Source organism: Papio anubis, chromosome 8 (assembly GCF_008728515.1).
Source record: "Papio anubis isolate 15944 chromosome 8, Panubis1.0, whole genome shotgun sequence".
Lineage (NCBI taxonomy): Eukaryota > Metazoa > Chordata > Mammalia > Primates > Cercopithecidae > Papio > Papio anubis.
Genome location: NC_044983.1, coordinates 14,792,607 through 14,804,855, shown reverse-complemented (window position 1 = coordinate 14,804,855; position 12,249 = coordinate 14,792,607).

Below are 12,249 nucleotides of genomic sequence, written 5' to 3'. Positions count from 1 at the left end.
TTCAACAAAAGGGGAAGCAAATACTCCAATGTATAAATCATAAACACATAATTAAAATCAGACTATACATATATGCATATATGTGTGTGTGTATATCTATCTATCTGTCTATATATCTATATGTCTATATCAAAGTCACATAGCTCCAGAACTCCACAGGGGGACAAGTATGAGGATGTTCACTGCAGTGTTTAACTACAGATAGGTGGAGACAAAATGGGTGTCTATTACAGAGGGATGAGTAAAGCATCTGTCCATCTTGGAGTATTATGCAGCAGTTAGCAGGAGTGGACTAGATATACACATGGAAATATGGGTAAATATTTGGTCTTCGTCCTTTTGGGCTTCCATAACAAAACACCATAAACAGGATGGCTAATAAAGAACAGAAATTTATTTCTTACAGTTCTAGAGGCTAGGAGATCCAAGAAAAGGTGCCAGCAAATGCAGTGTCTGGGGAGAGCCCGCTCATCATAAATGGTGCCTTTTCACTGCATCCTCCCATGATGGAAATGGCTAATTAGTTTCTGGGGTCTCTTTTATCATGACACTAATCTCATCTAATCACTTCTCCAAAGCCCCATCCCTCAATACTATCACACGGGGATTAGTTACAGTGTATTAATTTGGGGAGGATGTAAACATTCAGATGGTAGCGTATTTGAAAATAAAATTCTGAGGAAAAAGAAACAAATTGAAATATATAACACAACCCTATTTGTACAAAATAAAATACATGAAAACCAACCAAGCCCATTTCTTTTATAAGAACATAGCAAGCAAAATGATACATGTTGAATATATGAAAATGGTTGACTATGGGAGTGGGGGAGGGAAATAGGAATTGAGAAGGAGGAATGGTGTAAAAACCAAAAAAAAACAAACAAAAAAAACCCAAAAAATGGGGTTAAAGATGACGATATTTTCTGTGAACTGAAGAGTATAATTTCCTGACCTCTGCACCTTCCATCTAATAATATCTGTCCCAGCCTCCTGCCTCCTCTTTCCTCTGTCAAATATATAAAATAGATCAAATAAACAAAAAAGCAAAGCTTGAGTGTGTAGAGTATACGTTCTTTGTAAATTTAGCTTCCTGCAAAGTGATTTTGATCTATTCATTCTGGTTTAAATATGCTTATGTTTGTGTAAACATCCATGTGAATAGTTAGTTCTTCAGTAACAAAGTTTACCTCTTTTTTTGAGGCTGAAAAGTTTTAAAAAAGACTAGTCTGAAGCCCCTCTTTTCCTGACGCAAAAAATCTTGAAGCAAGATAAAGATTTTTTGCTTGAAAACACTACCTTCTGTGTTCTCTTGTGCCGAGGCTTTCCCCTATGTCTCAACCTTGCTCAAGGCTGTCTCAGCTGAATATTTCCTTATAACACCACTCTTAACTGAAATTTCTTTATCATGATGCACTAGTGCCTATTACAATGTTGCTTTGCTTTAGTTGATACCAATCAAATACTTCAAACTACAAATGGTAAATGACATTGCCAGTCAGAAACTTAAAGCGCTCATACTTTCATTGAAAAACAGCTGATGATTCTATGTTGAAAACATGGTCTCAGAGTATTAGAAGTAAACTTCTCTTCATCCATGTCCCTGCAAAGGACATGAACTCATCCTTTTTTAATTGATGCATAGTATTTTATGGTGTATATGTGTCACATTTTCTTTATCCATTCTATCATTGATGGGCATTTGAGTTGGTTCCAGGTCTTTGCTATTGTGAAAAGTGCTGCAGTAAACATACATGTGCATGTATCTTTATATTAGAATGATTTACAATCCTTTGGATATATACCCAGTAGTGGGATTGCTGGGTCAAATGGTATTTCTGGTTCTAGATCCTTGAGGAATCACCACGCTGTCTTGCACAATGGTTGAACTAATTTATACTCCCACCAGCAGTGTGAAAGCATTCCTATTTCTCCATCATTCTCAGCAAACTAACACAGGAACAGAAAACCAAACACTGCTTGTTCCCACTCATAAGTGGGAGTTGAACAATGAGAACACATGGACACAGGAAGGGGAACATCACACAGTGGGGCCTGTTGGCGGGTAGGAGGCTGGGGGGGGATAGTATTAGGACAAATACCTAATGTAGATGACGGGTTGATGGGTACAGCAAACCACCATGGCATGTGTATACCTGTGTAACAAATCTGTACATTCTGCACATGTATCCCAGAACTTAAAGGATATGTATATACACACACACATATATATATGCACACACACATATATATATGAAAGTCACTTTAAAAATAACAAAAACAAAACAAAACAAGTAAACTCAGAAAATTTGTGCTTAATGTATTTTTATTAAACAAGTTCTGTAGAACTGATGTTTCTTATTTTTGTTAGTGATATCCAGGAAACTCCTTGATAAAGGGCAGGAACCAGAATTTCTCAATTTTATTAGTATATTTTGTTAGTTTGGTTCTCCCAGGAATATCTTCCCTGAATTGCATTATGAGCCTCTATGAATTCATTCAAGAAATAATCAGCACCTACCATTCTACTATGTTCCTGGCTCTGTTCTACGTGTGCAGAGCATATCAGAGTGCCACACAAAGATTCTTTTCCTTCTGGGTATCCCATGCTAGCAAGGGGAGAAAGACAAAAAGCAATAAACCTAATACATGAGTGAATTATGTTTTATGTTAGAAGGTGATAACTGATATACAAAAAATTTTAAAAGGGTAAGGGGGATTAGGAGGCCTGGAAAATTGTGGGGAAGGAGCCTAGAAGGATGTAATATTGAATTAGTAGTCATTGAACAGATAAAATATATTAACAAATTTCAAAACAGGTGAGGATGTTGCCAAAGGATATTTGGGAGAAGAGCTTTCCAGTCAGAGAGAACAGCTTAGAACTCAGGCCTTAAGGCAAGGAGAGTGCCCTGGTGTGTTCTCACAAGAAGGAGGCCAGTGTGGCTGGGCAGCGTTGGGGAGGAGAAAGTGGAGATGAAGTCGGGGTAGTAATGGAGGGGCCAATAGTTGTAAAGTCTTGTGGGACCTTGTAAGGACTTTGGATTTTCTGCAAGTGAACGGAGAATCACTGTATGGTTTTGGGTTGAGAAGTCGCATGATTTAACTGACGATTTAAAAGGCTCACCCCGGCTTCCGTGTGAAAAATAGAGTGTGGCGATACCATGGTAGAAACGAGAAGACTTAGTGCTGTAAACCTTAAGTAAGAGCAGTTGGTGACTTTGTAGCCATGAAAAGTGGTAAGAATTTATTGGATACTGGAAATACTTTAAAGCTAGGTCCAAGAGAATATCGAATGGATTTGATATAGCGTGGGAAAGAAAAAGTCAAAGATAATTCCAGAGCTTTGGCCTGAACGACTGGAAGGATAGTGTTGCCATCAACTAAGACAGGGAAGACTATAAGTGGAACATGTGTGGGAGGAAAATCATGAGATCATGAGTCTGATTTTAGAAATTTGACTTGGGAATGTTTATTAGACATTCAGGGGACAATGTTGAGTTTTCAGATGTATGAGTCTTGTAGAGTAGTCTAGGCTGGCAATACAAATTTGGGACTGGCCAGCATATAGATGGTACTTAAAGCTGTGAGACTGGATGTGATCCAAGGAAAAGACAGCACATAGAGAAGAGAATGGACGAAGAGTTGAGCACACCAATATTACCAGTTAAGGAACAAGAGGGAAGACTGGGAATTTGTGATTTAGTGTGGTAGAAGAAAATTCAATTAAGGACAATATTCTGAAATCAAAGAATTCAACTGTCAATCAAGGATTGAAACAAGAAATAATCATGTAAAACTAGCTCCTTATTCTCTGTAAAATTGTCTTGGAAGGTATTTTCTTTTGTATTGCTTGATGAATTTTGCACATAAAGCCAAAGGACATTCCACTGAAAGTAGAACTGGGAAAAGCTTGTATCTTTTAAAGGGTTATACAGATTACCTTTTAACAAAACAATAAGAATCCCAATGTACTATTTACTTGTGTATATATACTGCTATGTTTTGGATGTTTATCACCTCCAAACCGCATGTTTTGTGATGGGGCAGAGTCCACATTTCTTGTGATGTGATATCTGCACATGCCAGCTCCCTTTATTCTTCTGCCATGAGTGGAAGACACCTGAGGCACTCACCAGATGCAAATGCCCACTCCTGAACTTTCTAAACATCAGAATCATGAGCCAAACAACACTTTTTTTTTTTTTCATAACTCACCCAGTCTCAGATATTCCTTTATAGCAACACAAAATGGAGTAAGTCATAAACTTTGATCCATACATTTAAAAAGAGAATTAGAGAACCGGAGTTGACTTTTAGACATACCTGAGGTATAGGGAAAGAAATAATAAGATAATCTAATGGCAAATGAAAGATTCAGGGACAGAAGCATCACAGAAAGTCATTTTCATTTGTATGAAGGGGATCAAAACTTTGGCTTGTACCTTTCAGTAGCTGGAACAAACAGAGAAACAAGCAGTTGAAATAATCACGGTGTCAATAAGTTTCAAATGAGAACTGTTTCTGGTTCTAAAATCATAGTGAAGTTTTTCTCATGGATACTCATAAAAAGGCTCTGTATGTTTTAGTGGAAGGTGTAATCAATAAAATTCTTGTGATATCCAGTGGTAAGTTTCACTGACCTATTTCTCATTATTTCTTTCCTTTAGAGATTATGATATCAAAGAAAAATTTCTTCAGATCATTCAGTGAAGAATCAAATTAGTTTTTTATTGTCTGGACTGATCCAATAATTATATTAAATGTCTGGAAGTTAGTCTCAATCTCTCTTGCCTGTTGCCTTTTGACTCACTTTATATACATCTAAAAGTTGTGTGTGTGTCCAGCTGTGTACTCATGGCAATAGGAATGATGTGAATGTTTAAGCAAGATGGCTCTGTATTTTTGTTTATTTTTCCACTTGGGAGAAAAGGAAAGTTGGAGAAGTCAGGGCAAAACGTTTCTAAGAAGGGAAATAGTGGCTTTATTTGTGTAATATCTTTAAGTGTAATACATTTAAGTCATACCGATCATCTGTATTTGATGAAGCCTGTTATACTGATCAGACTAGACTTTCCACCATCTGCTGGACCTTTATGCTGAGAGTAGCAGCAGTTCTTGTGCCATGTTAAGGAAGGAGATTAAATTCTTCAAGCCACTCAGCCATTAAATTACATTCTAATGTTCAGTGATGTTTTAAAAGGGATCATTATTATTATATTAGTGTACTTGAATTTGATATTGTACCATGGTTTTGAACGAGTCCTGCTAGTGGTGCTGAGAAATTAAGAATACAGGAAAGAATTATCTGTAACTTGCTTTTATGAGGGAAACAATGTTATTTAGTGTAAAAGAAAACCTACTTGCCCAAATACCTGCTATTTCTTTCTCCTCTTTTTACTTAGAGAGTGACTTGGGCTGAGATGACTTGGAGAAGTAGGAGAAATGTAAAGGGAATGCATTCAGTTTAATTATTATAATGGTGTGATGTTTATTGTGTTTACAGAAAACTAAGAATTCATTTTTTTAGTTGTTGGGTAGATGTTAGTGTAGTTATAATATAATTACTGCAAAATAAACATTCAGACAATAATAATAATAGTATTTCAAATTGGTAAATAGATGTGATGCAGAAATAGTGCATTTTTCTCCTCCTATCTCTCAAGTACATATAACATACATAGAATATACCTGACATATTCTTCAGTGAATGGGAGAACCATTTTCTGAAAAGTGGTTATGATTCTTGAAATAGAGAATTATATGATGTTTAAATATATCATTAATAACAGATTCACTGAAATGCAGACTATATAAGTCAAACTTCCTAAACAAACAAACAAAAAAAGTGAATGTAATACCATTTCGCCAACAGCCATGATATAATGTTGAAATGTGTTAGGATCTTCTTGGGTGCTAACTACCTAACATTTCATGTATCAGGAGCAGTTACACAAACCATAACAATTCACATACTTGGAATGACAAATGGAATAGAAGGCAGAGGAAGATAAGATAAATTCAGATATCCATTTAGTTCTTTGTGAATTACGAATGTGTGCACTTACTTAAGTCATGGCATGGTATTGGTGTCATTCAGCTGCTGGCATATGGATAATGGAGAGCATTTCATCAGTATTTGAGTGAATGCTATTTTATTGCCTTTTGTTCGAGTCTCCCTTTTCACCCCAGTGATTTCACATTTTCTACTTGCTGTCTTATTCTTGACTTCCCAGTCTTTGGATTTTCTCAGTGGGGCACTTTATCTCACTCCTAAGTAGCTCCAATAGTTTCAGTACACAGTTCAGTGAGTCAAGTTGATGAAGCATTAAGGTTGCAAAACACCGCTGGTGATTTTTTCTTAAAAGTTGTATTTAGATGGAAAATATTCCTGAGAAAACCTTGAGAAGCACTAGAATGCAGTAGAATTTTACTTTCATGCAACTTCTATCAGTGCAGCTAGACTGGATTTAGTTTTCAAGCTGTCCCATCCTAAAATTGATCCCACTGAGTTCACAGTAAAATCTTTTATTTTTTTTCCAAGTGAATTTTAGCTATGTCACCTATCTTCTCATTCTGTACTTATGTAATTTTTTTTGAACATAAATAAAGGATTTTAAATTCACCTTTTGAGTTTGAGATCCAATCTCTCGTAGTGATAATTAATTTTGGTTTTACTATTAGGTTCTTACAAAGGTAATTGCAGTTTTTGCCATTAAAAGCCACAGTTTCCTTTGCACCAACCTAATATATTATTCTACTTTCCAGCTCTCTGAAATCTGTACATTTGATGAGAATAAATTTTATTTTTATTATATTTTTTATATTTTTTTGTATATTTTCCACATGTCCTAATTTTTTTCTATTTTATTTCTTTCTATTTGTTATTTTAATATTATGATAAATAATAAATTTTATGTTTAATCTTAAATAATTAGTTTATATTTTAAGTATGAGTATTTTAAATATATAAAGTCTGTTACAAGTTTTCATAGTATAACTGACAGGCAAAGTCAATGAAGCTATTGCAAGAAAAAAAAAGACACCTGTGAAACTTAAATGTACGTTCATGAAAAGACAATATAAATATCTAGAAGGTATAGAAGGTCAGAATACAACTGGCTAGACTGAAGGAGAATTTAAGCAATATCTTGCAAAGTGCTCAAAAGTGAACTACAGGAGATCTTCAAATAGTCAGAAAGGAAACCAGCTATAGAATCAATGCTACCACTTAATTAGAGCAAATTTGCGATTCAGCAATGAAAAGGAGATAGATAGATAGATAGATAGATAGATAGATAGATAGATAGATAGAATAATACGTTTTTTGCCTGACTCCTTATTGAAAGATGTGAGAAAAGTCTTTTTACTAAAATATTCCTGAAAATATTTATGTTAGACACATTCCTTTATTAAATACATTTTAGACCTTACATATTTTACACATTACTTATTTTTACAGCTACAACAAGTGCAACCTATTAATCTCAAACTCTGCTCAATAATCATTAACATATATATTAAAGTTACAAAATGACTTATGTCTTCCAGTTTAACCTAGTTTTCTTTACCACTGGGGAAATAATTTTCTATGATTCCATCAAATATTCCCTCTGAGTTAATTGGGAACACGAAGTAGCGTAAAATTCAAACTTTCACAATATAAGTGTATGTTGTTTTTGCTTATTCATTCATTCCATAGGCATTTATCTAGTATCTTCTATGCTGGGGATATGTCATACCTTCCTCAAGCATTGTACCATCTCATAAAGTTTACAGTCTCTTTTGCAGCTAGAGCTGTGTGATTCCTTTTTCAGATCTGGTTGTTAATCTCAAAGTTACCATTACTCCTGTGGTCCAATTGGAAGCACAGTAGCAATGTGGATTGTGAAACAAAGGCTGTGATGGATGCTGCATTATTCACAAAACACTATTTGTATGCAGATAATTGGGCAATGCAACTGTTGGGTAAACCTACCATCTACATTGAAAGAATAGTTAATTTAAATGACTACTATTGAGGGATGACTTCATAGTCTGTACCTTTTAGCTACTTACAGCCATTTTAATTTTTGCTAGTGCAATTTTTATTAGTGAAATTGTTGCAGAACAATAGCTAATTGTCAAAAAATACTGATAATATTTTTATAATTTAAGTATGCATTTTATAGATAAATCTTTTTATCAAGTTTTGCTATTTCAAAGAATGCCACTGTTTAATTATGAAATTATTCAACTTATTTTACCGGAGAAACCAGTACTTTCTTTAGATGAATGTACTCTTCCCTTCTCTGAGTTGTAATGGAAATAAGGTCATATTAAAATATTTGGTCAATCTATATTTTACTAAAACATTTCAAGGACTACTAAGCTCCTTGGCCTAGAATGCAATTCATGGAGGAAAAAACAGTTTGTTTAAAATGTTATATTAAAGTTTAGAGACCAAGTTATTTTTGGATGTTCTTCTTTACTAGAATGTATAATTTATGTACTTTTTTTTTTTTTCAAGTAGGTTTTATTTTGTAGAGTTGTTTTAGGTTTACAGCTAAACTGAGCAGAAGGTACAGAGATTTCCCATATATCCTCTGCCCTCACATATGTGTAGCCTTTTCCATTATCAACATCTCCCACCAGACTGGTGCATTGTTGCAACTGATGAACCTATACTAACACATTGTCATCCAGAGTCCATAATTTGCATTAGGGCTTACTTGTGGAATTGTATATTCTGTGGGTTTGGACAAATGTATGACATGTACCTACATTGTAGGGTCATCCAGAGTAGTTTCATTGTCCTAAAAATCCTCTGTGCTTTGCCTGTTTCTTCCTTCTTCCTCCGAAATTCTGGCAACCCTTGACCTTTTTTACTGTCTCCATGGTTGTAGCTTTTCCAGAATGGTACATTGTTGGAATCATAGAGTATGCAGCCTTTTCTGATTGGTTTCTTTCACTTATAACATGCATTTAAGCTTCCTCTATTCATGGTTTGATAGCTTATTTCCTTTTAGTACTGAACTATATTCCACTGTCTGGATGTAACACAGCTTGCTTTGTTTCAGGGTGTGTGTGTGTGTGTGTGTGTGTGTGTGTGTGTGTGTGTGTTTGTGTGTTCCACAGTTAGAATGTAAGCATCATTAAAAGAAAAAAAGGATTTTGTCTGTTTTTTCATTACTCTAATCTCCAGGCCCTGGTACAGACCAGATGCTTTCAAAAAAATTTTCCCCAATGATTGAAATGGAAATTAAAACTCTCATTAGGAGAAATTAAAGCAAATCAAAACAAATTCTCTCACTTTTTTTTTTTTTTTTTTTGAGACAAGTCTGTCTCTGTTGCCCAGGCTTGAGTGCAGTGGTGTGAAAACTGCTAACTGCAGCCTCAACATCCTTGGTTCAAGGGCTCCTCCTGCCTCAGCTTCCCATGTAGCTGGGACCATAGGCATGCTCAACCATGGCTGACTAATCTTTTGATTTTTTTGTATAGACAGAGTCTCACTATGTTGCCCAGGCTGGTCTCAAACTCCTGGGCTCAAGCAATCCTGCCTTGATCTCCCATTGTTGGGATTACAGGCATGAGCCGCCATGCCTGTAATGTGGGTCCGAAATACAGCCTGCGTTTGAACCAGGGACTCCAGCGTTCTCGGGGCCCGGCGCCGGGGCTGATGGGAAGGCACTTTCATCCGTGAGGGACCCAGGATTGCTTCTCGGCCTCGCGACTATTTTTTTCTGCCACAGGTGTACCACCTCACTTCCCTCACTATTTACCTTCCCCTCAGGGGACTTCTGCTCGCTTTTGGGTACCCTTAGCGTTCCCGAAATGCACCCTACATTCGAACCAGGGACCACAGGGTCCCCGTGGCGCAGCGCAGAGGCTGATGGGAAGGCATTTTGTTCCATGGCAACCCATGCCCCGCTTCTCTGCGGCGCCTTTTTTTTTTCCTCTTGAACAGGTGCCTCACTATCCCTCCCTAAAACCTTATCTTCCAATCAGGGACCTTCTCTCAGATTGGTGGTACCCCTACCTGGCCCGAGAGGCACCGTGGGTTCGAACCAGGGACGCCAGGGTCTCTAGGTACCAGTTCAGGGGCTCATGGGAAGGCACTTTCATCCGTGGAGACCCAGGAATGCTTCTTGGCGGCGCCTTTTTTTTTTTTCTGCCACATGTGCCTCACCTCCCCTCACTCCAACCTTACTATCCTCTCAGGAGCCTCCTGCCCTCTTTGCGTTACCACTAACAGACCCGAAAGGCACCCTGGGTTCGAACCAGGGACCCCAGGGTACCCGCGGCCCAGCGCTGGGGCTGATGGGAAGGCACTTTCGTCATGGTGGACCCAGGAACACTTCTCAGTGGTACCATTCTCTCTTTGTCTGCCACAGATGCCCCAACTCCCCACACTCACAGTTTACCTTCCCCTCAGGGGCCTTCTGCCCACTTTGGGGTACCCGTAGGGAGCCCAAGATGCCCCTGTATTTCAACCAGGGATACCATGGTCCCCCAGTCTCTGGGCAGGGGCTAATTTGAATTCACTATCGTACGTGGGGGACACAGGCCCCGTTTCTCAGCGGCGCGTTTTTGTTTTTTCTACCACAGTTGCCTCACATCCCTTCCCTTAAGCCTTACCTTCCCCTCAGGGGTCTTCTGTAAGCTTTGGAGTACCAAAGTGGCGCGTTTATTTTTTCTCCCACAGTTGCCTCACTTCCATTCCCTCAAACCTTACTTTCCATTCACGGGCCTTCTGCCCGCTTTGTGGTACCCCTGGCGGGCCCGAAACACACCCTGGTTTCGATCCAGTGACCTCAGGGTCTGCGGGTAGCAGCGCAGGGGCTGATGGGAAGGCACATTCGTCCGGGAGGTACCCAGAAACGCTCCTGGGTTGTGCGTTGTTTTTTTTTTCTTCCTGCCACTGGTGCCCCACGTCCCCTCCCTCAAACCTTACTTGTCCCTCTGAGGCCTTCTGCCCTCTTTGTGGTACCACTAGCTGGCCCGATACGCATCCTGGGTTGGAAACAGGGACGCCTGGCTCCCCGGGGCCCAGCACAGAGGCCGACTGGAATGTACTTTCTTCCGAGGGTGTCCCAGGTCCCGCTTCTCGGCGTCGCGTTTTTCTATTTTTTCTGCCACAGGTGCCTCATTTCCCTTCCCGCAAACCTTATCTTCCAATCAGGGGTCTTCTGCCCGCTTTGAGTGCACATAGCGGGCCCAAGACACACCCTGGGTTCGATCTAGGGACGCCAGCGTCCCCGGGACTTAGCGCAGTGGCTGATGGGAAGGCACTGTTGTCCATGTAGGACCCAGGAACGCTTCTCAGCGGTGTGTTGTTTTTAAGTTTTTTCTGCCACAAGTGCCCCTCGAACATTACCTTCTCGTCAGGTGCCTTCTGCCTGCTTTCAGGTACCCACAGTGAGCCCAAGAATCACCCTAGTTTTCAGCTGGGTAGGCCACCGTCCCCGGGGCCCAGCGAAGGGGCTGTAGGGAAGGCACTTTCTTCCGTGGGGGACAAGGAACGCTTCTCGCCAGTGCGTTTGTGTGTGTGTGTGTGTGTGTGTGTTTGTGATACCACCGGTAACCCACCTCCCCGCCCTCAAACCTTACCTTCCCCTCAGGGGCCTTCTTCCCACTTTTGGGTACCATTTGTGGGCCCGAGACGCACTCTGGTGTCGAACCATGGAACCCAGGGTTCCCGAGGCCCAGAGCAGGGGCTGATGGGAAGGCACTTTCTTCCATGGGGGACCCAGGAAAGCTTCTCTGCGGTGCAACGTTTTTTTCCTGCCACAGGTGCACCTCTTCCCCTCCCTCACTATTTACAATCACCTCAGGTGCTTTCTGTCCTCATTGGGGTACCCTTAGCGGTCCCGAGATGCACCCTTGATTCGAACCAGGGACACCTGGGTACACATGGCACAGTGCAGGGGCGGATGGGAAGGCACTTTCGTCCGTGGGCGACCCAGGCCCCGCTTCTCGGCGGCGTGTTTTTTTTTTTTTTTTTTCCTGCAACGGGTGCCTCACCATCCCATGCCTAAAGTGGTTTAGGAGCCACAGAAAGGTGAGGAAGGGCAGTGTAGGGCAGCTAACACTTGGGCATCAAGGCTTTCTGCATTTCTGCTTTGTAAAGGATAAAAATATTTGGGGGGCAGAGAGTGTATCTTTCTTCCACTACTTTCAGAGTTGTTGGATACAAAAACGCTGTCCAAGTATGTTAGGACTGGAATCTTCTTTTTTCTCTTTTTCTTTAGAGCTAGAAGTTGAATCTTATTG